This window comes from Delphinus delphis, chromosome 2 (assembly GCF_949987515.2).
Source record: "Delphinus delphis chromosome 2, mDelDel1.2, whole genome shotgun sequence".
NCBI lineage: Eukaryota > Metazoa > Chordata > Mammalia > Artiodactyla > Delphinidae > Delphinus > Delphinus delphis.
In genome coordinates, this window is record NC_082684.1 from 169,593,085 (window position 1) to 169,620,269 (window position 27,185).

The 27,185-nt window shown below is 40.9% G+C and overlaps 2 pseudogenes; both read left to right on the forward strand.

Moving 5' to 3' along the window:
* Positions 1-9,857: 9,857 nt before the first annotated feature.
* On the forward strand, positions 9,858-10,681 carry LOC132421201 (vacuolar protein-sorting-associated protein 36 pseudogene; annotated as a pseudogene).
* Positions 10,682-10,724: 43 nt separating this feature from the next.
* On the forward strand, positions 10,725-20,226 carry LOC132421202 (non-histone chromosomal protein HMG-14 pseudogene; annotated as a pseudogene).
* Positions 20,227-27,185: the final 6,959 nt, after the last annotated feature.

Here is a 27,185-nt window from a genome sequence, read left to right on the forward strand (position 1 = left end):
CTGCCCCTTTACAAAAAAGGTATTACTCCAGACACTGCTGGGCCTTAAATGACACAAGGACAGGAAGCATGGGGTCTCAGTCCTTCCAACATCACTGCACCCTGCAAAGTGGTGGCCATATCGTCAGCTCTCAGCAGAGACTGATTGGATCACTGCATAATCTAATAGTGTGTGGAGTTTCCCGCTGACTTAGAGAAACCTGTTCAACAACTAAACAAGGTGTGCGGTGTGTCATCAAGGATGAAGGTGGTTGCTGATGGGATGCCAGCCTCTCCCCTGTGCTCCTGCAGCGGGCTCTGATACCACTGCCCCACCACAGGTTCTAAATCTCAAACTTCTGGAAATTTCTGTGACATGAGGAAAGCTGTTCTGATACAGCCTCGGGAAACAGTTTCAACCTGTCCATTTGGGTTAAAATTGGAGGGACTGAAGGAAATCACTACAGAACTCAGTTCTGGCATTATTTCAGGATTTCTCAAGAAGAGCGCACCACTGCTCGCTATAGTTCTGGGTGGCAATCTTACATATGGGGACTAGGTATAAGTGGCCTCTGCCTGGCTTCAGTGCTCTTTGCTCCTGTTTTGCTCCAGTACGTGTTACATTAGTTTTTTCTACTAACTTCCTAAAAGGCAGACCAAAGAAACCCTTACCTTTTGGCATGACTGCTGTGATAGGTTTTGTAGCTCAGCAGCTAAACAATAGATATTAGCAACCAAAAAAAAAAAAAAAGTTAATGAACACTACCTGGTAAAGAAGACAAGAGCAAGGGAAGACAAGTCTCAACTTGGTTCTGGAATGAGTGGCAATATCCTTCAAAAACATTTTGCCAAGACAGATCTCCTATCCTATGTGACCCTTCAAAAAGTTTCAATTTTCCTGTAGTTCCACATTGTCTTTTTGGTTAGACCTGTGATATTGTTAAGGGTAGGAAACATATCATGTTTATACACATTCCAGTGAACCAAGTATATTCTGATTGTTTGACTCATGTTAAGGAATCCAAAGGCATTTTAAAAAATGTTAAGAATATCAAGGAGTTCTTAAATACATAAAACAGATATTAACAGACATAAAGGGAGAAATAGGCAGCAATACCATAATGGTAGAGCACTTCAATACCCCACTTTCATCAATGGATAGATCACCCAGACAGAAAATCTATAAGGAAACATTGGACTTAAATGACACCTTAGACCAGATGGACTTAAGAGATATTTATAGAATATTCCATCAAACAGCAACAGAATATACATTCTTCTCAACCGTACATGGAACAATCTCCAGGAGAGATAACATGTTGAGCCACAGAAAGTCTTAATAAAATTGAGATTGAAATCATATCAAGCATCTTTTCTGACCACAGTGGTATGAAACTACAAATCAGTGACAAGAAGAAAACTGGGAAACTCACAAACATGTGAAGATTAAACAACATATGACTGAACAACCAATGGGTCAAATGAGAAGTCAAAAGAGAATTAAAAAAATACCTCAGGACAAATGAAAATGGAAACACAACATACGGAAACTTATGGAATGTAGCAAAGGCAGTCCTTAGAGGGAAGTTTATAGCAATAAATCTACATTAAGAAAAAAAAGATCTCAAATAAACAACCTAATAAGGAACTAGAAAAATGAGAACAAACTAAGCCCAAAGTTAGTACAAGGAAGGCAATAAAGAGCAGACTAGAAATAAATGAAATAGAAACTAAAACACAATATAAAAGATCAATGAAACTAATAAGAGCTGTTTTTTAAAAATATAAACAAAATAGACAAATCTTTAGCTAGACTAATCAATAAAAAGAGAGGACTGAAATAAATAAAATTATAAATGAAGGACAAGTGATATCATGCAAAAAGCAAAGGATCATAGGAGACTGCTATGAATAATTATAAGCCAAAAAATCTGTAACCTAGCAGATATGGATAAATTCCTATGAACATACAACTTAAAAAGAAGGAATCATGAATAAATAGAATATCTGAACAGATCAATTCCTAGTAAAGAGATTGAATTAATAATGAAAACTCTCCAACAAAAAGTCCAGGACCACATGGCTTCATAAGTGAATTCTACCAAACGTTTAAAGAAGAATGAATATCAATCCTTCTCAAACTTTTCCAAAAATGTAAGATAAGTGGGTTCTTCCAAACTTATTTTATGAAGCCATCATTACCTTGATACCAAAACTAGACAACAGGGCTTCCCTGGTGGCGCAGTGGTTGAGAGTCCGCCTGCCGATGCAGGGGACACGGGTACGTTCCCCGGTCTGGGAAGATCCCACATGCCGCAGAACGGCTGGGCCCGTGAGCCATGGCCGCTGAGCCTGCGCGTCTGGAGGCTGTGCTCTGCAGCGGGAGAGGCCACAGCAGTGAGAGGCCCGCGTACCTCAAAAAAAAAAAAAAAAAAAAAGAAAAAAAAGACATACAAAATGGCTGAAAGGTACATGGAAAGGTGTTCAACATCACAAGTAATCAGGGAAATGCAAATCAAAAGCAGAATGAAATATCACCTCATACCTGTTAGAATGGCTATTATCAAAAAGACTAGAAACAACAAGTGTCTGGGAAAATGTAGAGAAAAGGGAACTGTTGTGCACTGTTGGTGGGAATATAAATTGGTGCAGCTGCCGTGAAAAGAGGTTCCTCAAAGAATTAAAAATAGAACTACCATATGATTCAGTAATCCCCTTCTGGGTATTTATCCAGAGGAAACAAAATCACTATCTGGAAAACACATCTGCACCCTCATGTTCACTGTAGCATTATTTACAATAGCAAAAATATGAAAACAACATAAGCGTCATTGATGGATGAATGGATAAAGAAAATGTGATAAATATATAATGGAATATTATATGGCCATGAAAAAGAAGGAAGTCCTGCCACCAGGACAACATAGATGGACCTTGAGGGAATTATGCTAAGTGAAATAAGTCTGTGAAAATTGATAAACATAAACCTCATTTAAAATGGAGTTGGGGGTCAGAAGGGGGAGCTGTTACACTTAACCATTCAATGTCAGTTGCAGACCCAACAAGAAGAGAGGTACATTTTCATCTCCAACAGGAAGAAGGTTACTAATTTACTACACAGCAGAAGAAAGGAAGAAATTAAACCTCTATTTAAAAAGTACACCTTTGTTCAAAATGTTCTTTACAAGACTATAGGCCTTTCAGAACTAATTTTTGTAGAACTCATACTAAAGCAGTTTGTAAGAGCGGTAGGTTATTAAGGCTTCACAAGGAAAGTACTATTGTATATAATTTTTTTGATGTGATGGTAAATGGGATTGTTTCCTTAATTTCTCTTTCTGACATTTTGTTGTTAGTGTATAGAAATGCAACCGATTTCTGTATATCAATTTTGTATCCAGCAAATTTACCAAATTCATTAATGAGCTCTAGTAGTTTTCTGGTAACATCTTTATGATTTTCCATGTATAGCATCATGTCATCTGCAAACAGTGACAGTTTTACTTCTTCTTTTCCAATTTGGATTCCTTTTATTTCTTTTTCTTCTCTGCTGTGGATAGGACTTCCAAAACTATGTTGAATAAAAGTGGTGAGAGTGGACATCCTTGTCTTGCTCCTGATCTTAGAGGAAATGATTTCAGCTTTTCACTGTTGAGTATGATGTTAGCTGGGCGTTTGCCATATATGACCTTTATTATGTTGAAGTATGTTCCCTCTATGCCCACTCTCTAGAGAGTTTTTATCATAAATGGATGTTGAATTTTATCAAAAGCTTTTTCTGCATCTATTGAGATGATCATATGATTTTTATTCTTCAATTTGTTAATGTGGTGTATCACACTGATTGATTTGTGGACATTGAAAAATCCTTGCATCCCTGGGACAAATGCCACTTGATATGGTATATGATCCTTTCAATGAATTGTTGCATTCGGTTTGCTAGTATTTTGTTGAAGATTTTTGCATCTATATTCATCAGTGATACTAGCCTGTAAATTTCTTTTTGCTGTGATATCTTTGTCTGGTTTTGGTATCATGGTGATAGTGGCCTTACAGAATGAGTTAAGAAGAATTCCTTCCTTTGCAAATTTTTGGAATAGCTTCAGAAGGACAGGTATTAACTCTTTTCTAAATGTTTGGTAGAATTCACCTGTGAAGCCATCTGGTGCTGGACTTTCGTGTGATGGTCTGTTCATATTTTCTATTTCTTCCTCGTTCAGTATTGGGAGATTGTACTTTTCTAAGAATTTGTCCACTTCTAGGTTGTCCATTTTATTGGTCTATAGTTGCTTGTAGTAGTCTCTTATGATCCTTCGTATTTCTGTAGCATCAGTTGTAGTGTTTTCATTTCTGATTTTATTGATTTGGGCCCTCTCCTCTTTTTTCTTGATGAGTCTGGCTAAAGGTTTCTCAATTTTATCTTTTCAAAGAACCAGATTTTAGATTCATTGACCTTTTTTGAGTCTCTATTTCATTACTTTCTCCTCTGATCTCTTTTGGGTGTATTGACATAGCCCCTGGCTGGCCAGCCGGAAGAGAACGACGCTCAGCCCTCTTACAAGTGGATGGAATGGAGCAACGCACCGCCCTCTCCTGGCCCATTTTGATGGAGCCATGAACAGACCTCTTAGGCTGGTTTTGATGGAGAGACACACAGCTGTATCCCAGCAGGGTATTGATGGATGGTACACAGCCCTCTCCTGGCCAGCTCTGACAGAGCAACACACAGCCCTCTCCTGGCCAAATGGGATGCAGGGACACGCCTGCTTCTTGTGTCTGGCCAAAATAGGGTGAAAAATCACCCTCTCCCATCTGGATTTGATGGAGCTATACACAGCCCTCTCCCTACCTGCCACACCAGAGTGACACACCACCTTCTCCTGGCCTGTTTTGATAGAGGGATACCCACTCTTCTCCCTGCCAATTTGATGGAGAGATACACAGCCCTCTCAGGTCACGTTTTGATGGAGCAAAACACAACCTTGCCAGGCCTGTTTCAATGGAGTGACACACAGCCCTCACCTTGTCTGCCGTGATAGTGACACACAGCCCTCTCCCAGCGTGCTGGGATGGAGGGAACTCAGCCCTCTCCTGGCTGGCCTGGATGGAGGGACATACCTTCATCTACTGGCTGGTTTTGCTAGAGCAACACACAGCAATACACTTCGCCTGGTGTTGATACAGCAAAACATAGCCCTGGCTCAGCCAGACAGGATGGAGCGCCATGTCTGCCATTCCCATCCGGCCAAAATAGAGTGACACACCATCCTTTCCCATCTGTATTTGATAGAATGACACACCGCCCCTCCCGGCCTGTTTTGATAGAGCGATACACAGTCTTCTCCCAGCTGGTTTAATGGAGACATAGACAGCCCCCTCTCAAGGCATGTCTTTTTTTTTTTTTTTTAATGGAAATTATTTATTTATTTATTATTTTTCGCTGCATTGGGTCTTCGTTGCTGCGCACAGGCTTTCTCTAGTTGTGGCGAGCGGGGGCCACTCTTCGTTGTGGTGTGCGGGCTTCTCATTGCAGTGTCTTCTCTTGTTGCAGAGCACGGGCTCTAGGCACGTGGGCTCAGTAGTTGTGGCTCACGGGCTCTAGAGCACAGGCTTAGTAGTTGTGGCGCATGGGGTTAGTTGCTCCACAGCATGTGGGATCTTCCCAGGCCAGGGATTGAACCCGTGTCCCCTGCATTGGCAGGAGGACTCTTAACCACTGAGATGGTGGGATATACCACCATCTACCGTCCAATTTTTAAAGTGCAACACAGAGCCCTCTCCTGTCCAGCCTGGTTGGAGCAACAGAGTGCACTCCCCTGGTCCATTTTCATGGACCCATACACAGCCCTCTCCAGGCCAGTTTTTATAGAGTGATGCACAGCCCTTTCCCTGCCTGTTTTGATGGAGAGATATAGAGCTCTCTCCCAGCCTTTTTAAATGTAGGGAGACATGCTGCCATGTGCCTGCTGGCTGGGATGGAGCGACACACCATCTCTCCTGGCCAGCTTTGATAAAGAGGTACACAGCCTTCTCCCAGCTGATTTGATGGAGAGATACACAGCCTTCTCCTGGCCAGTTTTGAACAGAGACACACAGCTGTCTGGCTGGTTTTGATAGAGCAACACACAGCCCTCTCCTGGCCAACCTGGGTGGAGCGACACATTGCCCCAGTTCCTCTTTAATATCACATCTGGGGCATATTTCAGCCCTGAATTCCTTCTAAGAAAACCATTAGAGGATGTAAACAATATTATGTTTCAGAAAGACAAAAATGACAGCAATGTTGAGGAGACGGGGGAGGCACACATCAGAAAGACCAGAATGCTACTGGAATAGTCAAGACAACGGCCCAAACTGTGACACTTCCTGTGGACATGAAGAGAATTTGATAAATCGGAAGGATATCTGAGTGGAGAATTGATAGGACTGCGTGAGCAAATGAGTTCCGTGGTGAAAAAAAGAGTTAAAGAAAACTTGCATTTCAGATAGTTGGATGGATGGTGATGTGCATATCTGAGATTGGAACAGGGAAACGAGCAGAGGAAGAGCTATGAGCGCTAATATTGATACTTAGTGATTTGTGGTTTCTTACTCCCCACAGTGTTCTCTGTTTCCTCCTCTCCCTCCCTCTCTCTTTTATATCTCCCTTGCATGTTCATTAATTAAAACATATTTCAAGATTCAGTTAGCTCACTTTCATTTTCCCTTCTAATTTCAACACTCAAGAATTTGAGGGCTTATATACGGTCTGCTCTTCCACACCTCTGTGCCTTTGCAGATGCCATTCTTCCTACCTGAAGTGTCTCCGCCATGCCTTGCTTGCATAGTGAATACCTACAGACCCACCTTTCGAGGCCTCAAACACACAACACCTCCATGACTGCATCCCCAGGCAATGTTACCCCTCCCGACAGCCTTCAGTAGGAATCTGTCCATACCTCTGCAAGCACTTCTCGTATTTAAATTCAGTTGTTAGGTGCCATGTTTGCCTCCTCAGCAAAGGCAAGGTCGAGGACTGGTGTTTTGCATCTTCTTGTCCCTGGGCCTAGCAGAACCCCTGGCAAATAGCGCAAGCTCAAGAAATGTCCACTGAATAAGAAATTGATAAATCGATGAGTGGCGTGAGGATTGACTAAGTTATAAGCGATGTGTAGAAAGGGGATTAGGGTGACAAAGACTGGAGCCCCTTCTCAGCATATGGGTACCATGGGAATGGGAGCCCTTCCTGCAGCCCCATGAATCCCTTCCATGGCTGGTCTGAAACTTTAGGTAGAATGAACCAAGAACAAGAGAGGGGCTAATGACTTTCTTAGGAGGAATTCAGGGGTGAAATATGTCCCAGATGTGATATTAAAGAGGAATTGGGGCTTTTCAGTAACTTCCACCTTCCATATATGATTTTAACTTCTCGCATGGTACCCTTTCATCATTTCTTGGATCTCCCTCAGTCCTGTCCTTTACTCTCTGATCTGAGGTTTAACGTAAGAAAACTCTGATGAGGGTCTCTCCAGGTAAGGTGGCCAGATTCAGCAAATAAAAGTACAGGATGCCATTTAAATTTAAATTTCAGTTAAACAACAAAATTTCTTTTCATAAAGTATGTCCTGTGAAATATTGGGGACATACTTATGCTAAAAAAAATTACTCACTGTTTATCTGAAATTCAAATGTCATGAGGCATCCCATCCTGTGTTTAATTCTGCAGCCCTGTCTCTAGCTCACTTTCTGCCAAGGATTAAGAAGGCACTCTGTACCCTGCACCTTTGATATATCAAACTGAGCTCAAACAGAGGTGACTGATGTGGGTCAGTGGGTAAAGCAGAGCAGACACAGAGGAATCTGTGCAAAAACAGGCTGGTGACTACAGGGTCCTTGCTTGACCCAGACTTTTTACCAGTAGCAGCACTGAGCAAAATAATGTAATAGTTACGACCCCAAAGTTTGAAGTCACACGTCCTTGAGTTCAATTCCTTGCTCTGGCTCATTCACGACTTGTAATGCTAGGCAAATTACTTAACTTCTCCAAGCTTGAATGTCCTTATATAAAACAAGGATAGATGCAAAGATTCTCAACAAGATATTAGCAAACCAAATCCAAAACAGATAAAAATGATCATACACCACGATCAAGTTGCATTCATCCCAGGGTCACAAGGATGGTTCAACATATGTAAATCAATCAATGTGATACACCACATCAACAAAAGAAAAGACAAAAACCACATGATCATCTCAATAAATACAGAAAGAGCACTTGATAAAATCGAACATCCTTCCATGACAAAAACTCTTACCAAAGTGGGTGCAGAGAGAACATATCTCAACAAAATAAAAGCCATTTATGACAAACCCAGAGCCAACACAATACTCAATGGTGAAAAGCTGAAAGCTTTCCCGCTAAAATCTGGAACAAGACAAGGATGCCCACTCTCACCACTTCTATTCAACATAGTTTTGGAAGTACTAGCCACAGCAATCAAAGAAGAAAAAGAAATAAAAGGTATCCAGATTGGAAGGGAAGAGGTAAAATTGTCATTATATGCAGATGAAATAATACTATACATAGAAAACCCTAAAAGACTCAACACAAAAACTACTAGAACTGATAAATGAATTCAGCAGGATACAAGATTAACATATAGAAATCTGTTGCATTTCTTTACACTAACAATGAAATATCAATGAAAGGAACAATGAAAAGGAAAGTAAAAAACAATCCATTGTAAAATTGCATAAAAAAAAATACTTAGGAATAAACCTGTCCAAAGAGGTGAAAGACCTATATGCTAAGAACTATAAAACACTGATAAAGAAAACTGAAGATGATTTAAAGAAATGGAGAGATGTCCCATGCTTCTGGGTTGGAAGAATTCATGCTGTTAAAATGGCCATACTTCCCAAAGCAGTCTGCAGATTTAATGCGATCCCCATCAAATTATCCATAACATTTTTCACAGAACTAGAGCAAATAATCTTAAAAGTTATATGGAACAACAAAAGACTCAGGGGCTTCCCTGGTGGCGCAGTGGTTGAGAGTCCGCCTGCCGATGCAGGGGACACGGGTTCGTGCCCTGGTCTAGGAAGATCCCACATGCCGCGGAGCGGCTGGGCCTGTGAGCCATGGCTGCTGAGCCTGCGCGTCCGGAGCCTGTGCGCTGCAGCGGGAGAGGCCACAGCAGCAAGAGACCCACGTACTGCAAAAACAAACAAACAAAAAAACAACAAAAGACTCAGAATTGCCAAAGCAATCCTGAGGAAAAAGAACAAAGCTGGAGGCATAACCCTTCCAGACTTCAGACAATACTGCAAAGCTACAGTAATCAAAACAGCATGGCACTGGCACAAAAACAGACATATGGATCAGTGGAACAGAATAGAGACCCCAGAAATAAACCCACACACCTATGGTCAATTAATCTTCGACAAAGGAGGCAAGAATATGCAATGGAGAAAAGATAGTCTCTTCAGCAAGTGGTGTGGGGAAAGCTGGACAGCCACATGGAAATCAATGAAGTTAGAATACACCCTCACACCATACACAAAAATAAACTCAAAATGGCTTAAAGACTTAGACATAAGACATGGCCCCATAAAACTCCTGGAAGAAAACAGGCAAAACATTCTCTGACATAAATCATAGCCATGTTTTCTTAGGTCAGTCTCCCAAGGCAATAGAAATAAAAGCAAAAATAAACAAACGGGACTTAATCAAACTTATAAGCTTTTGCACAGAAAAGGAAACCATAAACAAAAAAAAAGGTAACCTACGGACTGTGAGAAAATATTTGTGAATGATGTAACTGACAAAGGCTTAATTTCCAAAATATACGAACAGTTTGTACAACCCAATAACAAAAAAACAAATAACCCAATCAAAAAATGAGCAGAAGATCTAAAAAGACATTTGAGATTGAGTTTTACAGGCATTTATCAGAGGAAGTGACACAGAGAAGGTGGGAGAATATGCCAGTTTCCCAGTCGTTACAAGCAAATACAGGACCCCAGCCAGGAAGAATAAGGGCTGTAGCAATTGTAGGTATTGAAAAGAAACTGGAAGAAAAAAGAAAAGAAACTGACAAACATTTCTGAGGCCTTCAGAGACCTCAGTAAGCTAATGGTCAAGGCTAAGGGAATTGGTGGTGTTATCAAAATCCATCGCTAATAAGATTAAAGAGAAGCAAGGTGACATCACAGAAGATGAGACCATCAGGTTTAAATCCTACTTACTGAGCATGGGAATAGCTAACCCGGTTACCAGGGAAACGTACGGCTCAGGCACACAGTACCACATGCAGCTGGCCAAACAGCTGGCTGGAATGTTGCAGGCGCCTTTGGAGGAACGAGGGGGAATAAATGTCACTCACAGAGGTGCACCGTTTAGTAAACCAAGCTCGAGGAATGGAATTGCTCTCACCAGAAGATTTAGTGAATGCATGCAAGATGCTGGAAGCCCTGAAATTACCTCTCGGCCTCCGTGTGTTTGACAGCGGCATCATGGTAATTGAACTTCAGTCCCACAAGGAGGAGTCAACGGTGGCCTCAGCCTTGGAGACGGTTTCAGAAAAGGGGTCTCCAACATCAGAAGAGTTTGCTAAGCCTGTGGGAATGTCTGTCCTCCTGGCTAAAGAAAGGTTGCTTCTTGCTGAGATGATTCAGTGGAAGGCTTGCAGTTTTACCCAAATTTAATTATGACACAGAGCTAAGAATTTTGTATTTGAAATAACTTGTTACCGGTATACTTGCCTCATGCAGAAGTTGTATGACATCGAGCTAAGGGTAAACCCTGATAAACAGAATTTACTGGAACTTCGCAATATAATATAAAACGCTTTCAATTTCTATGTAAATATTATGATCCAGGAAGCCTATTTAGGATAAATACAGGAAAATATAGAAAGATGAATGCCAATATGAATTTGAAATCATGCTACAGTTGTATAGAAACCCTCAGAGTTTAACTTGAAATATGGTGGATTTTAACTTGATCTTCAAATCTGACCATTTTTTAAAGAAGAGGATTTAGTTCATGGGGGAAAAAAGAGAAAAGTTACATGTTTGAACAGGTTTGATTATTTTGGTGTGATGAAAATTCACCTGAATTATAAATGAGGTTTTTCTCTGCATTTAGTGTGCACATTTTGGGGAATTTTCATGCAACAACTTATACCTACAGTGTAGTTTAAGAACCTGACAACACTGGAGCAAACTATCCAACTGCAGGATATCATCTGAGGCTCTCCCTAAGGGCTTTTAGAAGCAGCCATAGGCATGTCTTCAGCAGACCAAATAAAGCTCCTTAAAAAGAGAGAGAGGGCTTCCCTGGTGGCACAGTGGTTAAGAATCTGCCTGCCAATGCAGAGGACATGGGTTCAAGCCCTGGTCTGGGAAGGTCCCACATGCTGTGGAGCAACTAAGCCCATGTGCCACAACTACTGAGCCTGTGTACCACAACTACTGAAGCCCGCGTGGTCCCAACTACTGAAGCCTGCACGCCTAGCGCAGTTGTGCTCCCCAACAAGAGAAGCCACCGCAATGAAGCCCATGCACCGCAAGGAAGAGTATCCCCCACTTGCCGCAACTAGAGAAAGCCTGCACACAGCAATGAAGGCCCAATGCAGCCATAAATAAATAAATTTTTTTAAAAAAAGATAGAGAGAATTTTATCTGACTTATGTATATATAATCTGACTAGTTTTTTTTTTTAAGTGATGATTTCATGGCTGGCATTTAAAGAATGCAACTATGTCATTTTGTTTTAAAAATGCTATGGATTTTGAAAGTGAATTAAAGAGCTACATAGACATGCCCAGAGATATGGTTACAGATTTGAGAAGTAGACGCTTCAGGATTTCCCTAGGATTGTTTTGTGGGTAGAGGGACCAGGAGAACCTTTAACACGCTCTACAGGAACCTTGGTGCTCTTGTACCTCAGAGCCAAGGATGGAAAATAGAGAGTGGGAACATAATATGTCTTCTTTTCCTTCCCTAAAGAAGGAGTTTCAGTGCTGAACTTTTAAAATCTTTCTATCATATTCTAGCAATATGTTTTTCCTTTACCCCACACATTATAAGTTGTGTGGAGAAACTATCTCGCTAAAAGGTATTACTGAGATAGCAGAAACAGGCTAATATATTGAATCTAGATTGCTTGAGCTTTCCAGTGGACTGCCTGACTTTGTTACTGCCACACAGCGTACGGTACGTTGGCATTACCTCAAACTCAGGGACCCCACAGAGACAGAAGGAGAACCCCTTTCTAAGACTGAGTTGGGAGTGGAAGGTAGTGATGGGTTTTGGCCAAGCTTCTAGAAGGGATAGTATCTGTACTGAGAGAACCTCTGAGACCGGGAGGCAGGGATACCCAGGCTCAGACCCTGGGATCCGTGAGACGTCCTTGCTAGGAGGTGGAGGGCCACTGCCAATGCCCTTTGGGGAAGGTCCAGGGATCCTCAGCTGCAGACCCAGGGAATCCCTCCAAGTGCAGCCAGAGTCAGTCCCTGATTCCTGCCTGAACCCTGTCGCCGCTTCACATCCTCCAGTGTCACGGGAATGTTGTGGCCGAGGCATCCTGCCTTCGTCTTAGTTTTCCGAACCGCTCACTGATTCCACGTTGTGAGCACATATCCTGTAATTCCCCCATTGCTCAGCCTCAGGTTTGTTTGGGGGGAAATTCGGTGTCTGGCTGCCCAAGTCTTTGGGGCCATTGTGTACGGTTGCTTGTATATCACTCCTCTCTCTGGGATGCAGACACTCTCCCACTGCCCTGGCAAACTTGTATGTGTACAGACACACACACACACGCACACACACACACCCCTCATCTAGCTAAGGTTTTTTAAAACTACACAGATAAATAATGTGTTTCACTAGTTGGAATGAGCTGCGGCTAAGATTGTTTGAGCTACTGGGTCTGGCTCCAATGGTCTGGATTCATTATGGCAAACTCCTGTAATTCAGAATATTTATTTACACTAGTGTGACAACACATTAACAAAAATGGAGCAGTCTGCATTGTAAAAGTGAACTAAAGAGGAAGAGAAGTGACATGGATGTATTTTGCAAATGTCACATTAGTTAAAACACAGGTACGACTGGTTTTATTGTTTTAAAGTGGGCATTCTTCAGTTTCCAGACCTCAGTGTCTATATTTTTATCCTTTTTTTTTCTTTGTTTTTACCAAATAAGGTGTCATTTTGGTCCGTTTTGGTAGAGGTTATGTTTAAATACAACCAATCAGGCCCTAAGTGCAAAAAAGTTCTGTCTTGGTGTTAATCAGTGTTATAGTATTATTTTTGCTTTTCTAACTTTGCTCTTAGGAGCATAAATCTGTTTGTAGCTTTATGGTAATGGAATATTTCTAGCCACATACTGTCAAATTTTTTTTACATTGTACAAGAATGTTTTCAGTGTTAAATGATTGGTATTAATGTATACCAATCACTTTGCCAATACTGCAAAATTTAAAAATGATTTTTTTCTTAACCAGATGTTCTTTTTAAATACTCTGAAAAATTGATTAAAATGATAACCCTTTAGTCAGAATAAGCCCATATGTTAAGATTTTTTCTTTTAGATTTTATAATCAGGAGTTGATTATAAATATTTATGACCTCAAGCTCTTACTATTTTAGTTGTTTTAAAACAATGGGAAATGGCTCACGAAGTTTTTTTAAATTCTTGACATGAATTCCACTGTTGATTGACTGTGTATGTTTATGTGAATGTACTATCTCTTGTTCCCTGTTACCAGACTAAACCGACAGCCATGGATTTATCATGCTGTCACTCTCATGCTCAAATACTTAAAATGGTTCTCCTTTGCCCAACAATCTCAGAGTTTCCACTGTGGTACAACACAGTCACAGCTCAGAAGGTGGGTGGGTTTTTAGGGCTGTGCTAAGGATGGAATCAAGCATGCTCAAAATGGTCCTTGGAAATCTGTATATAATCTTACAATTCAAATGCCTGTAGAGTTATACATGGGTATGAATATTTTATGGACATAGTAAGTAGAACATATAATAAAAAACTACATATTAACAGTAGACTTTTGTAGTACCAATAATTAAACTATTTAAATGTGTTTTTTCACTTTGCTGATAGGTATGGTTGAATTTATGTAAATTTATTGCTAATCCCATCCCTTATGATAGATCTTAAATTTAAGCTCCGCAGGAGCAGAGATTTTTGTCTGCTTTGTTCACGGATGTGTCCTCGGAGCCTTGAGTAAGGCCTGGCACACAGTAAGCATTCAATAAATGGTTACCGAATGAATGACAAAAAAAAAAAATATTGTTAGATAGCCTCATCCACCAGACGGGAGACAGCAGAAGCAAGAAGAACTACAATACTGCAGCCTGTGGAACAAAAACCACATTCACAGAAAAACAGACAAGATGAAAAGGCAGACGGCTATGCACCAGATGAAGGAACAAGAAAAAACCCCAGAAAAACAACTAAATGAAGTGGAGATAGGCAACCTTCCAGAAAAAGAATTCAGAATAATGATAGTGAAGATGACCCAGGACCTCGGAAAAGGAATGGAGGCCAAGATCGAGAAGATGCAAGAAATGTTTTAAAAAGACCTAGAAGAATTAAAGAACAAACAAACAGAGATGAACAATACAATAAATTAAGTGAAAACTACACTAGAAGGAATCAATAGCAGAATAACTGAGGCAGAAGAACGGATAGGTGACCTGGAAGACACAATGGTGGAATTCACTGCTGTGGAACAGACTAAAGAAAAAAGAATGAAAAGAAATGAAGTCAGCCTAAGAGACCTCCGGGACAACATTAAATGCAACAACATTCGCATTATAGGGGTCCCAGAAGGAGGAGAGAGAGAGAAAGGACCAGAGAAAATATTCGAAGAGATTATAGTCAAAAATTCCCTAACATGGGAAAGAAAATAGCCACCCAAGTCCAGGAAGTGCAGCGATCCCCATACAGGATAAACCCAAGGAGAAACACGCCAAGACACATAGTAATCAAATTGGCAAAAATTACAGACAAACAAAAATTATTGAAAGAGCAAGGGAAAAACGACTAATAACGTACAACGGAACTCCCATAAGGTTAACAGCTGATTTCTCAGCAGAAACGCTACAAGCCAGAAGGGAGAGTCATGATATACTTAAAGTGAAGAAAGGGAAGAACCTACAACCAAGATTACCTGGCAAGGATATCATTCAGATTCAGTGGATAAATCAAAAGCTTTACAGAGAAGCAAAAGCTAAGAGAATTCAGTACCACCAAACCAGCTTTACAACAAATGCTAAATGAACTTCTCTAAGTGGGAAACACAAGAGAAGAAAAGGATCTACAAAAACAAACCCAAAACAATTAAGAAACTGCTCATAGGAACCTACATATCTATAATCTCCTGAAACGTGAATGGATTAAATGCTCTGACCAAAAGACACAGGCTTGCTGAATGGATACAAAAACAAGACCCTTCTATATGCTGTCTACAAGAGACCCACTTCAGACCTAGGGACACATACACACTGAAAGTGAGGGGATGGAAAAAGATATACCATGCAAATGGAAATAAAAAGAAAGCTGGTGTAGCAATACTCATATCAGATAAAATAGACTTTAAAATAAAGAATGTTACAAGAGACAAGGAAGGACACAACATCATGATCAAGGGATCAATCCAAGAAGTAGATATAACAGTTATAAATATATATGCACCCAACATAGGAGCACCTCAATACATAAGGCAAATACTAACAGCCATAAAAGAGGAAATCGACAGTAACACAATAATAGTGGGGGACTTTAACACCTCACTTACACCAATGAACAGATCGTCCAAAATGAAAAGAAGGAAAGAGAAGCTTTAAAATGACACAATAGATCAGACAGATTTAATTGATATTTATAGGACATTGCATCCAAGCACAGCAGATTACACTTTCTTCTCAAGTGCGCACAGAAAATTCTCCAGGATAGATCACATCTTGGGTCACAAATCAAGCCTCAGTAAATTTAAGAAAACTGAAATTATATCAAGCATCTTTTCTGACCACAACGCTATGAGATTAGAAATGAATTACAGGGAAAAAACCCGTAAAAAACAAAAACACATGGAGGCTAAACAATACGTTACTAAATAACCAAGAGATCACTGAAGAAATCAAAGAGGAAATCAAAAAATACCGAGACACATGACAATGAAAACACAATGATCCAAAACCTATGGGATGCAGCAAAAGCAGTTCTAAGAAGGAAGTTTATAGCTATACAAGCCTACCTCAAGAAACAAGAAAAATCACAAATAAACAATCAAATATTACACCTAAAGGAGCTAGAGAAAGAAGAACAAACAAAACTCAAAGGTAGCAGAAGGAATGAAATCATTAAGATCAGAGCAGAAATAAATGAAATAGAAACAAAGAAAACAATAGCAAAGATCAATAAAACTAAAAGCTGGTTCTTTGAGAAGATAAAAAAAATTGATAAACCATTAGCCAGACTCATCAAGAAAAACGGGGAGAGGACTCAAATCAATAAAATTAGAAATGAAAAGGGAGAAGTTACAACAGACACTGCAGAAATACAAAGCATCCTAAGAGACTACTACAAGCAACTCTATGCCAATAAAATGGACAACCTGGAAGAAATGGACAAATTCTTAGAAAGGTATAAACTTCCAAGACTGAACCAGGAAGAAACAGAAAATATGAACAGACCAATCACAAGTAATGAAATTGAAACTGTGATTTAAAATCTTCCAACAAACAAAAGTCCAGGATCAGATGGCTTCACAGGTAAATTCTATCAAACATTTAGAGAAGAGCTAACACCCATCCTTCTCAAACTTTTCCAAAACATTGCAGAGGCAGGAACACTCCCAAACTCATTCTATGAGGCCACCATCACCCGATACCAAAACCAGACAAAGATACTACAAAAAAAAGAAAATTACAGACCAATATCACTGATGAACATAGATGCAAAAATCCTCAACAAAATACTAGCAAACAGAATCCAACAACACATTAAAAGGATTGTACACCACGAGCAAGTGTGATTTATCCCAGGGATGCAGAGATTCTTCAATATACACAAATCAATCAACGTGATACACCATATTAACAAATTGAAGAATAAAAACCATATGATCATCTCAATAGATGCAGAAAAACTTTTGACAAAATTCAACACCCATTTATGATGAAAAACTCTCCAGAATGTGGGCATAGAGGGAACCTACCTCCACATAATAAAGGCCATATATGACAAACCCACAGCTAACATCATTCTTAATGGTGAAAAACAGAAAGCATTTACTCTAAGATCAGGAACAAGACAAGGATGTCCACTCTCACCACTATTATTCAACATAGATTTGGAAGTCCCAGCCACGGAAATCAGAGAAGAAAAAGAAATAAAAGGAATCCAAATTGTAAAAGAAGTAGTAAAACTGTCACTGTTTGCAGATGACATGATACTAAGCATAGAGAATCCTTAAAATGCCACCAGAAAACTACTAGAGCTAATCAATGAATTTGGTAAAGTAGCAGGATACAAAATTAATGCACAGAAATCTCTTGCATTCCTATACACTAATGATGAAAAATCTGAAAGAGAAATTGTGGAAACACTCCCATTGCAACAAAAAGAATAAATTACCTAGGAATAAACCTACCTAGGGAGACAAAAAACCTGTATGCAGAAAACTATAAGACACTGATGAAAGAAATTAAAGATGATACCAACAGATGGAGGGATATACCATGTTCTTGGATTGAAAGAATCAATATTGTGAAAATGACTCTACTACCCAAAGCAATCTACAGATTCAATGCAATCCCCATCAAATTACCAAAGCCATTTTTTATGAAACTAGAACAAATCATCTTAAAATTTGTATGGAGACACAAAAGACCCTGAATAGCCAAAGCAGTCTTGACGGGAAAAAATGGAGATGGAGGAATCAGACTTCCTGACTTCATACTATACTACAAAGCTACAGTAATCAAGACAATATGGTACTGGCACAAAAACAGAAATATAGAACAGTGGAACAAGATAGAAAGCCCAGAGATAAACCCACACACCTATGGTCAACTAATCTATGACAAAGGAGGCAAAGATACACAATGGAGAAAAGACTGTGTCTTCAATAAGTGGTGCTGGGAAAACTGGACAGCTACATGTAAAAGAATGAAATCAGAACACTCACTAACACCATACACAAAAATAAACTCAAAATGAATTAAAGACCTAAATGTAAGGCCAGACACTATAAAACTCTTAGAGGAAAACATAGGCAGAACACTCTATTAACATAAATCACAGCAAGATCCTTTTTGACTCACCTCCTAGAGAAATGGAAATAAAAACAAAAATAAACAAATGGGACCTAATGAAACTTCAAAGCTTTTGCACAGCAAAGGAAACAATAAACAAGACAAATATACAACCTCAGAATGGGAGAAAATATTTGCAAACGAATCAATGAACAAAGGATTAATCTCCAAAATATATAAACAGCTTATGCAGTTCAATATTAAAGAAACAAACAACCCAATCCGAAAATGGGCAGAAGACTTAAATAGACATTTCTCCAAAGAAGACATACAGATGGCCAAGAAGCACATGAAAAGCTGCTCAACATCACTAATCATTAGAGAAATGCAAATCAAAACTACAATGAGGTATCACCTCACACCAGTTAGAATGGGCATCATCAGAAAATCTACCAACAACAAATGCTGGAGAAGGTGTGAAGAAAAGGGAACCTCTTGCACTATTGGTGGGAATGTAAATTGATACAGCCAGTATGGAGAACAGTGAGGCGGTTCCTTAAAAAACTAAAATGAGAATTACCGTATGATCCAGCAATCCCACTACTGGGCATATACCCAGAGAAAACCATAATTCAGAAAAACACATGCACCCCATTGTTCATTGCAGCACTATTTACAGTAGCCAGGTCATGGAAGCAACCTAAATGCCCATTGACAGACGAATGGATAAAGAAGTTGTGGTACATATATACAATGGAATATTACTCAGCCATAAAAAGGAACAAAATTGAGTCGTTTGTTGAGACGTGGATGGATCTAGAGACTGTCATACAGAGTGAAGTAAGTCAGAAAGAGAAAACTAAATATCGTATATTAACGCATGTATGTGGAACCTAGAAAAATGGTACAGATGAACCGGTTTGCAGGGCAGAAGTCGAGACACAGATGTAGAGAACAAACGTATGGACACCAAGGGGGGAAAACCACAGTGGGGTGGGGATGGTGGTGTCCTGAATTGGGTGATTGGGATTGACATGTATACACTGATGTGTATAAAACTGATGACTAACAAGAACTTGCAATATAAAAAAAGCAAAAAAAATGCAACCGAATAGACATTCTTCCAAAGAAGACATACAAATGGACAACAGATACATGAAAAAGAGTTCAACATCACTAATAATTAGGAAATGCAAATCAAACCCACAATGAGATGTCACCTCATACCTGTTAGAATAGCTATTATCAAGAAGACAAGAAATAAATACCGGAGAGGATGTGGAGAAAGGAAACACTTGTGCACTGTTGATGGGAATGTAAACTGGTGCAGCCACTATGGAAAACAGTACGGAGTTTCTTCCAAAAATTAAAAAGAGAACTACCATGTGATACAGCAGCCCCACTTATGGGAATTATCCAAAAGAAACAAAATCACTATCTCGAGCGGGTCCCCAGCAGCTCGGGCAGCAGGAGGAACGGCAGCGGCCAGCCATCCCAGCTTCGCCAAAGGTCAGCTCCGCCACGGGGGCAGCAAACGAGGAGCCCGAGGGGAGATGGGCGAGGTTGTCAGCTACACCCGCTCCTGCAGAAGTGGGAACGAAGCCCAAAACAGGCGGCAGGAAAGGATACATCTTCAGACAAAAAAGTGCAAACAGAAGAGAAAAGGGGAGCAAAGGGAAAACAGGCCGAAGTGGCTAACCAAGAAACTGAAGACGACTTACCTGCGGAAAACAGAGAAACTAAAAACGAGGAGCCCCCAGCCTCTAATGAAGCAGGAGAGAAAGAAGCCAAGTCTGATTCATTCCACGCACCCGGTCCTATCAGTGGTCCCTGTCTCCCTTCTTGTACCTTCCAGAGGAACATTTTTATCAACTATTTTGTAAACGCAAGTTTTTCAGTAGTTCCAGAAACATTTTTAAAAAGGAGGAAATCCTTCCTCATCCCATTTTTTAACTGTAAATGCTTTTTTTTTTATTTTTAAGAGGTGAAATCATTTGCTGGTTGGTTATTTTTTGGTACAACCAGAAAATAGTGGGATATTGAATATGGGAGGCTTTGATTGTCTTGGGTGTGAGCTTAACATTCCATAGATGGGGGGGAGCCTTTCTATCCTATAATACAAAGCATACTAAATGGCAGTTTGGAGTCAGTTGTGCATTTAATGTCCTGAACACTTTAAATTGCTTCTCTTCCCATGTTGTTTCTGGTAGAATTGTTTCCTAAAGCGAGCCACTCACTCCTTGATCTTGGCTTTCCTGGTCAGAATTCCGTGCACTCTGTAACAGCCTTGGTGGCGGTAGTCCAGTTTTCCTAGTAACTTTGTTAATGTGCTGTGAATGATCGACAATTTGACTATGTAGGGTACGTGATATTAAATTGTGAATTACTAGGACTTACGATGTAACAACATACCAATATTTGAAGATGTTGGTACTTGATGTCCTGTTAAGGGAAATTTGCCTCCAAATTTTAAGCTGGAAAGTCACTGCAATAACTGTGTAGAAAAGAATCACAACTACATGATTTTTTAGATTTTTGGTACGTATGTTGAGAATTATGGACAAATTGAAATGTCTGTGCACTCATCCTCAAAACAACCAATAAAATCTCAATTATGAAAGAAAAAAAATCACTCTCTCGAAAAGCTCTCTGTACCCCCCTGTTCACTGCAGCATTATTTACAATAGACAAGACATGGAAACACTCTAAGTGTCTCTCAACAGATGACTGGAAAAAGAAGATATGATGTGTATACAAATACATACATATATATACACATATACATATGAATATTATTCAACAATAAAAAAGAAGGAAATCCTGCCATTAGGGACAACAAGCAGGGACCTTGAGGATTTTACGCTGAGTGAAATAAGTCAGACAAAGAAAGACAAATACTGTATCATCTCACTCATAGATAGAATCTAAAAAGAAACTGAACTTATAGATACAAAGAACAGATTGGTGGTTTCCGGAGGCAGGGGGAGGGAGTGGGCAAACTGGATGAAGGTGGTCAAAAGGTACAAAGATCTATTATAAGATAAGTAAGTCCTGGGGATGTAATATACAGCACGGTGACAATAGTTAACAATGGGATACTACATATTTCAAAATTAAGAGAATAAATCTTAAAAGTTCTTTTCACAAGAAGAAAAATGAATAGTCTAAATTTACTGTGGTAATCATTTGACAATCTATGCCTATATCCAATCACTCAGAGAACAAAATGCTTCACTTTCCAAAAGGAAAAGAAAAACTTCTCCAGATATCAGAGAGCTCTCTTCAGTGTAGAACCAGACTAAATGTTTAAAATTTTTAATTTAGGGCAGCTGACCTTGTTTGATACTGCCAAGTAGTTCTTTCCTTAAAAAGTTTACTGTGAGGCACAGAAAAGGAAGGCTAGGCTGTGGGGAGCATGGTTATAAATCCCATGTTATTAAAAAGAAGATGTTCAGCACCACTGAAGAGTTGCACTCTGAGTGGCACACAGCTATCCTCTGAATACAGAAGTGTGCCTAACGGCTCGTGACGCACGTGGAGACGCCTCGCCACTGTGAGGTCTTGAGCTGTTTGTTATTTACTCTGCACCAGACTCTGGGTTAAATGCTTTTTCTCCATTGTCTCATTGGATCCCCATAACCATCCTGGAGCAAGTATTTTACAAATATAAAATGGAAACTTATTTTACAGATGAGAAAAATAAAGGTCAGAAAGGCTAACTTCCTCCCACTCAGATAGCTAGTAAGTGATGGGCCCATTTAGATATCTGATTCCCAGGGATTCTCTTGGCCCTCAAGTGAATTGCAGAGTAGGAATACTAATAAGAGCTTCTATTTCAGGAGCCCTCACATGTACTAAGGCATTGCAGTACACACTCTAGGTGGGTGGAGATTCCCACATGTTGGAAGATTGTAGAGCTGAAACATTTCCGTTTGGGAACTGGGCAGGAAAAGGAATATTCCGTTGAGGGGATTCCCTGGTAAGGCTTCACTTCTTAACTATTTTCCTCTTGGACTTTGAGGAAAGTCATATTTGGCACATAATTATAAGGTACTGCGCCCACCCCTAGGATGAAATTCCATTTAATTACCCAAACCCTTCAGTAAAAGGCACAAGGCAGCAGGTGGTAACATGAAGAAATCCATACAGAACTCACTACGGAACTAAAAAGAAATAAGTAACATTGAGTGTTTCATATGTGAGAAACAGATACCTGCCTTGTGGATAGAGCAAACTAAATATATAGCCATAAAGGTAGCCCAGTCACGTTTCTTTGGTTGCAAATGACAGAAAATCCAGCTCAAGCTATGTTAAACAAAAACTGATAACTTTAGCTTTAATTTTTGAATTATTAATACATTCACATGATCCCAAATTCAAAAGGTGGCAAAGGATGTATACTGAAAAGTCCTACCCAAATACCCCAGCCATCTGGTTTCCTCTCCAGAACCAGCCAAAATTATCAGTTTCTTGTGTATCTTTTCACATACCCACACATGCACGTGCGCACACATGCACACACACTCACAGAACACTATTCTGTACTTTACTTATTTAAAAATACATATTGGAGATTGCTCCATGTCAGTACATTAAAAAAACATTCCTCATTCTTAAAGCAGGTAATTTATTGTCCATGGAGGGTTAAGTTTTGAGGTATTTTTTCCGTCAACTATGGGGGAAGTCTTATTTAGTCATCCTCTTTCATATTCTTAGGTCAAGTGTAATGAAATGGTTTTGTGAAGACTTCAGTCTTGTGTGGTGCTGGTGTGGACCCTAATGTGATGGGGCAGTGAGGGGAACTCTGACTGATTCCACATCCCTCCTTCCACTGGTACCCAGGGGCAGGGAATGGCACCCTATCAAAAAGGTGCATCCACGCCAGCAGGAAAGTGGGATCCCTGAGGGATGGAAGAGCTCTCAGACTCCAGGAGTAATACCAAGAGTCCCCTCAGGAGACACCGAAGCTAACACCTACACCTTTGCCATATGCACTGGAAAGAGGGGAGCCTTGAAAAGAAGGGCGCTGATGCTTGAGTTCAACTTGTAAGTAGAGCTTAGTTTTATAACAGCTCCATTCTCTACCTGAGATTGTAAAACAGCACATTTCCACATGGGAAAGCCAGCATCGCTCCACTACAGTCCATTGCAGAAGTCAGTGTGTGAGCCCATACCATGCAGGGTCCCTAACTCCTCATTACAAGGTTCTTAGGAAGGTCCACACGCAGGAACTCCAACCCTGGGAACTGCTCAGGGCTGCACTGAGCCACGTGTCCAGGAGTGAAGAAGTTGCTCTTCAGAAGAAGGACCTCCCTAAAAGGCAAGAACACTGTTGGTGTTTTAAGGAAAGGGAGAGAAAAGGGTGAGTTGAAGGGCAATGGGGAGGCTATCCTGATTAAGACAATTTAGTTTCCATCTTTGATAATCCTAGCCATGCAAAATCCACTACAACCTTTCTTAGCATTCTATGAAAATACAAAGGAGAAAAGTCATTTGAATGTCCACAGTTTTAAACAACAGCCGGGACTTCCCTGGCGGTCCAGTGGCTAAGCCTCCACGCTCCCAATGCAGGGGACCCGAGTGGAATCCCTGGTCAGGGAACTAGATCCCACATGCATGCTGCAACTAAGAGTCCACACGCCACAACTAAAAAGTGTGCATGACGCAACTAAAGATCCCGCATGCCTCAACAAAGACCCAGCGTGGTCAAAATAAATACATATTTAAACAACAGCCAATTATCGCTTCTCATCCTTCAGTTCTTTTGTACTTTGGCTCAAAACCAACTACCAGGTAACTCAATAGCAAAAAAAATCCCAAACAACCCAATCAATAAATGGACAGAAGACCTAAATAGACATCTCTCCAAAGAAGACATAAAGATGGGCAATAGGCACATGAAAAGGTGCTCAATATCACTATTAGAGAAATGCAGATCAAAACTACAATGAGGTACCACCTCACACCGGTCATAATGGCCATCATTTAAAAGTCTACAAACAATGAATGCTGGAGAGGGTGTGGAGAAAAGGGAACTCTGCTACGCTCCTGGTGGGAATGTAAGTTGGTGCAGCCACTATGGAAAACAGTGTGGAGGTTCCTCAAATAACTAGCGTTGCCATATGATCCAGCAATCCCACTCCTGGGCATATATTCAGACAAAACTATAGTTCACAAAGATACATGCACCCCTGTGTTCATAGCAGCACTATTTACAATAGCCAAGACATGGGAACAACCTAAATGTCCATCGACAGATGAATGGATAAAGATGTGGTATATGTGTGTATAAACACACACACACACAGTGGAATATTAGCCATAAAAAGGAATGAAATAATGCCATTTGCAGCAACACAGATGCAACTAGAGATTATCATACTAAGTGACGTAAGTCAGAAAGAGAAAGACAAATAACATCATATCACTTATATGTGGCATCTAAAATATGACACAGGTGAACTTATCTACAAAACAGAAACAGACTCACAGACATAGAGAACAGACTTGTGGTTGCCAAGGGGGAGGGGAGTGTGGGAGGGAAGGATTGGGAGTTTGGGATTCAACTGAAAGAGTAGCTGTGAAGTAGGAATTTTAGACATAGTAACAGGGTAAGGGCATGTATTTGTAGACAAGTTGGACTTTTAGTTTCTTCCCGAGGGACCACATAGGCAGTAACTACAGATCGTCATGTACAGAGAACATCAGTCAACTCAGAGTGAAAAGAAGGCATCACCCTTTCTCCATCTCCTTGCATCCTCTGGCTCTTGACTCCTGTGACGTCTCATCACAGAAAGTTGCTTATGGAGCAAGGCTCTCTGATCCCACCAGGGGGCTTTCTCAGTAATGACTGGAATATAACTCACAAGGCACCCAGCGCGTATAAAGAAAATGAATCCGAGGATTAGATCCCTGAAGAAGAAACGTACTTGAATTGGATGGAGCATTTCTCTGGCCTCCTCTGAAATCACCGTGGCTTCTTATGCAATTTGGGGCGACGAGATGAGGGTGAACACAGAGGCCATGCAATGTGGATGGGGATTAGGGAGAGTGGCCATTTAATTTGCTGTCCAAACGTGGACACTTCTGAGACTGAATAGGGACACTCTGACATAATTATGCGAGGACAACAGTTACAAGCTGGGACTCTCCCAGGAAAACCAAGACATAGGTCATAGGCCATCCTACTTCCTCCGTGTTGCCACTATAATGCATTAGGAACCTGCATCCTCAGCACACCACTTTAGCAACTCCAGGGCCCATTTTAACCACTGGAAGGGAGCTGGCAACTGGGAATAGCATGTAAAGTTCAAAATCACCCACTTGGATGTTATAGCAACATCAACTTGCTAAAAACTTTCTGGATGTTTCCATTATTTTTCTCTTCTCAGAAACCACACTTTGAGTAGCACTGAAGGCTACTCATATAGTAGATTTGAGGGTCCTTATTACACAAAAGGGAGCCAAAAGCTCTTTTCAGCAGGGATTATAACTGGGAGAAGAGGTGCGAGAGGTGAGCTGAGCCCGGGGCTCTTGGGAGTGACGTGACGCTAACGGGGCAGATACACGGCCTTCAGAATGATGAAAGGATACGTAAGAAAAAGCCACTGAAGTCAAAAACTGAGACAATTTTTAGTGGTCGCACCAGTCAAATGAGACATGGAGTTGGCATGGAAGGAACAAATGGAAATATCCAAAGTGTAAAGGAGGGAAGAGCTATGGATCGGGAGCACAGGTGTGCAGGAGAGGGACCGTCTGAGGACGTTCCCCTCCTCTTGACGTGCGCATCACTCCCCAGAGATGATCACTCTCCTCACGCACGACTGTTCACTTCAGGAAGTGATTCCCTTCAAGATCTGTGTCTCCCACTCTAAAATTTCTTGTAATTTAGTTTTATTCTATTTAGCAGTAGATTTATAATTGGAATAGCTCTAAGTCACCTAGAGACATTTTTCAATGGAAATAAAATTCTATATGCCCCCCTCTTGGGAAATTCCCAGAATTGGAAAACTGAAAAACTCTGTGAATCAACACCCATTCTTCTAAGAATTCCCAGAGGACGATCATGCCCCTTGAGTCACTCACCTTCTGCTTCACTGTGGGACCCAGGGCAGCTCAGCTGTGCTCCTGCAGACAGTTCCAGCCCCCTGTGGTTCACGTCACCCCACACCATCAGCCCAGAGCTGCTCCTCTGTCACACAGGCTGAGGTGTGGGGCAGGACTGGCCTCCCTGCCTCTTCTACCTACTCTCTCCTCTGTGTGTCCCTCCCCACATCCCAGCCTGTCCACGGGGGTCGTTCAGCACAATAACGCCCAGCCTGATGCTATGTGAAGGAAACCACCTTGGTAGGTGAGAGGTCTGGGTCTTGAGGGTGCTTGTGCCTGAAGGATCTCGTGATGGATGGACAGTCGTAGCCCTTCTAAGACAGAACCAGGCACAGGTGGCCCAGACTTGGACACAGGAACAGAGGCACATGGGATCCGGGATCAGGTCAGGTGCACAGAAGGGTGTAAAGGAAAGAGAATGAGCAAGTGACCAAGAAAAAGTGGTTTCCAGGAACCCATCTAAGAGGATACTGTGCGTATAGAAGGACACCTGATGGGGAGCCTTGCACTGTTCTCTGAACCCCCTGTGTGCTGACCATCAGCCTGTCATCTTCCTGGTGGGGGTTCGGCTGCCCGAGTACAGCAACCAGCTCAGTCCAGATTCTAGTGGACTTTCAAATGGCAGCTTTCTGCCCCTCTACCTGTTTGTTTTACAAGAAGAGGGACACCTGAGGCAACAAGAGGGCACACAAGGGGTGGGAACCACTCCAGGGTGTTCCCACATCCCTCAGTAAACCAGCCCCCAATTCACCACCTGTCCCCTTATCCCTCTTGCCCCTTCCTGTTGGCAGCAATATCAGGGCATTAGATATGGCCCTGGGCACAAAAACAGTTATAT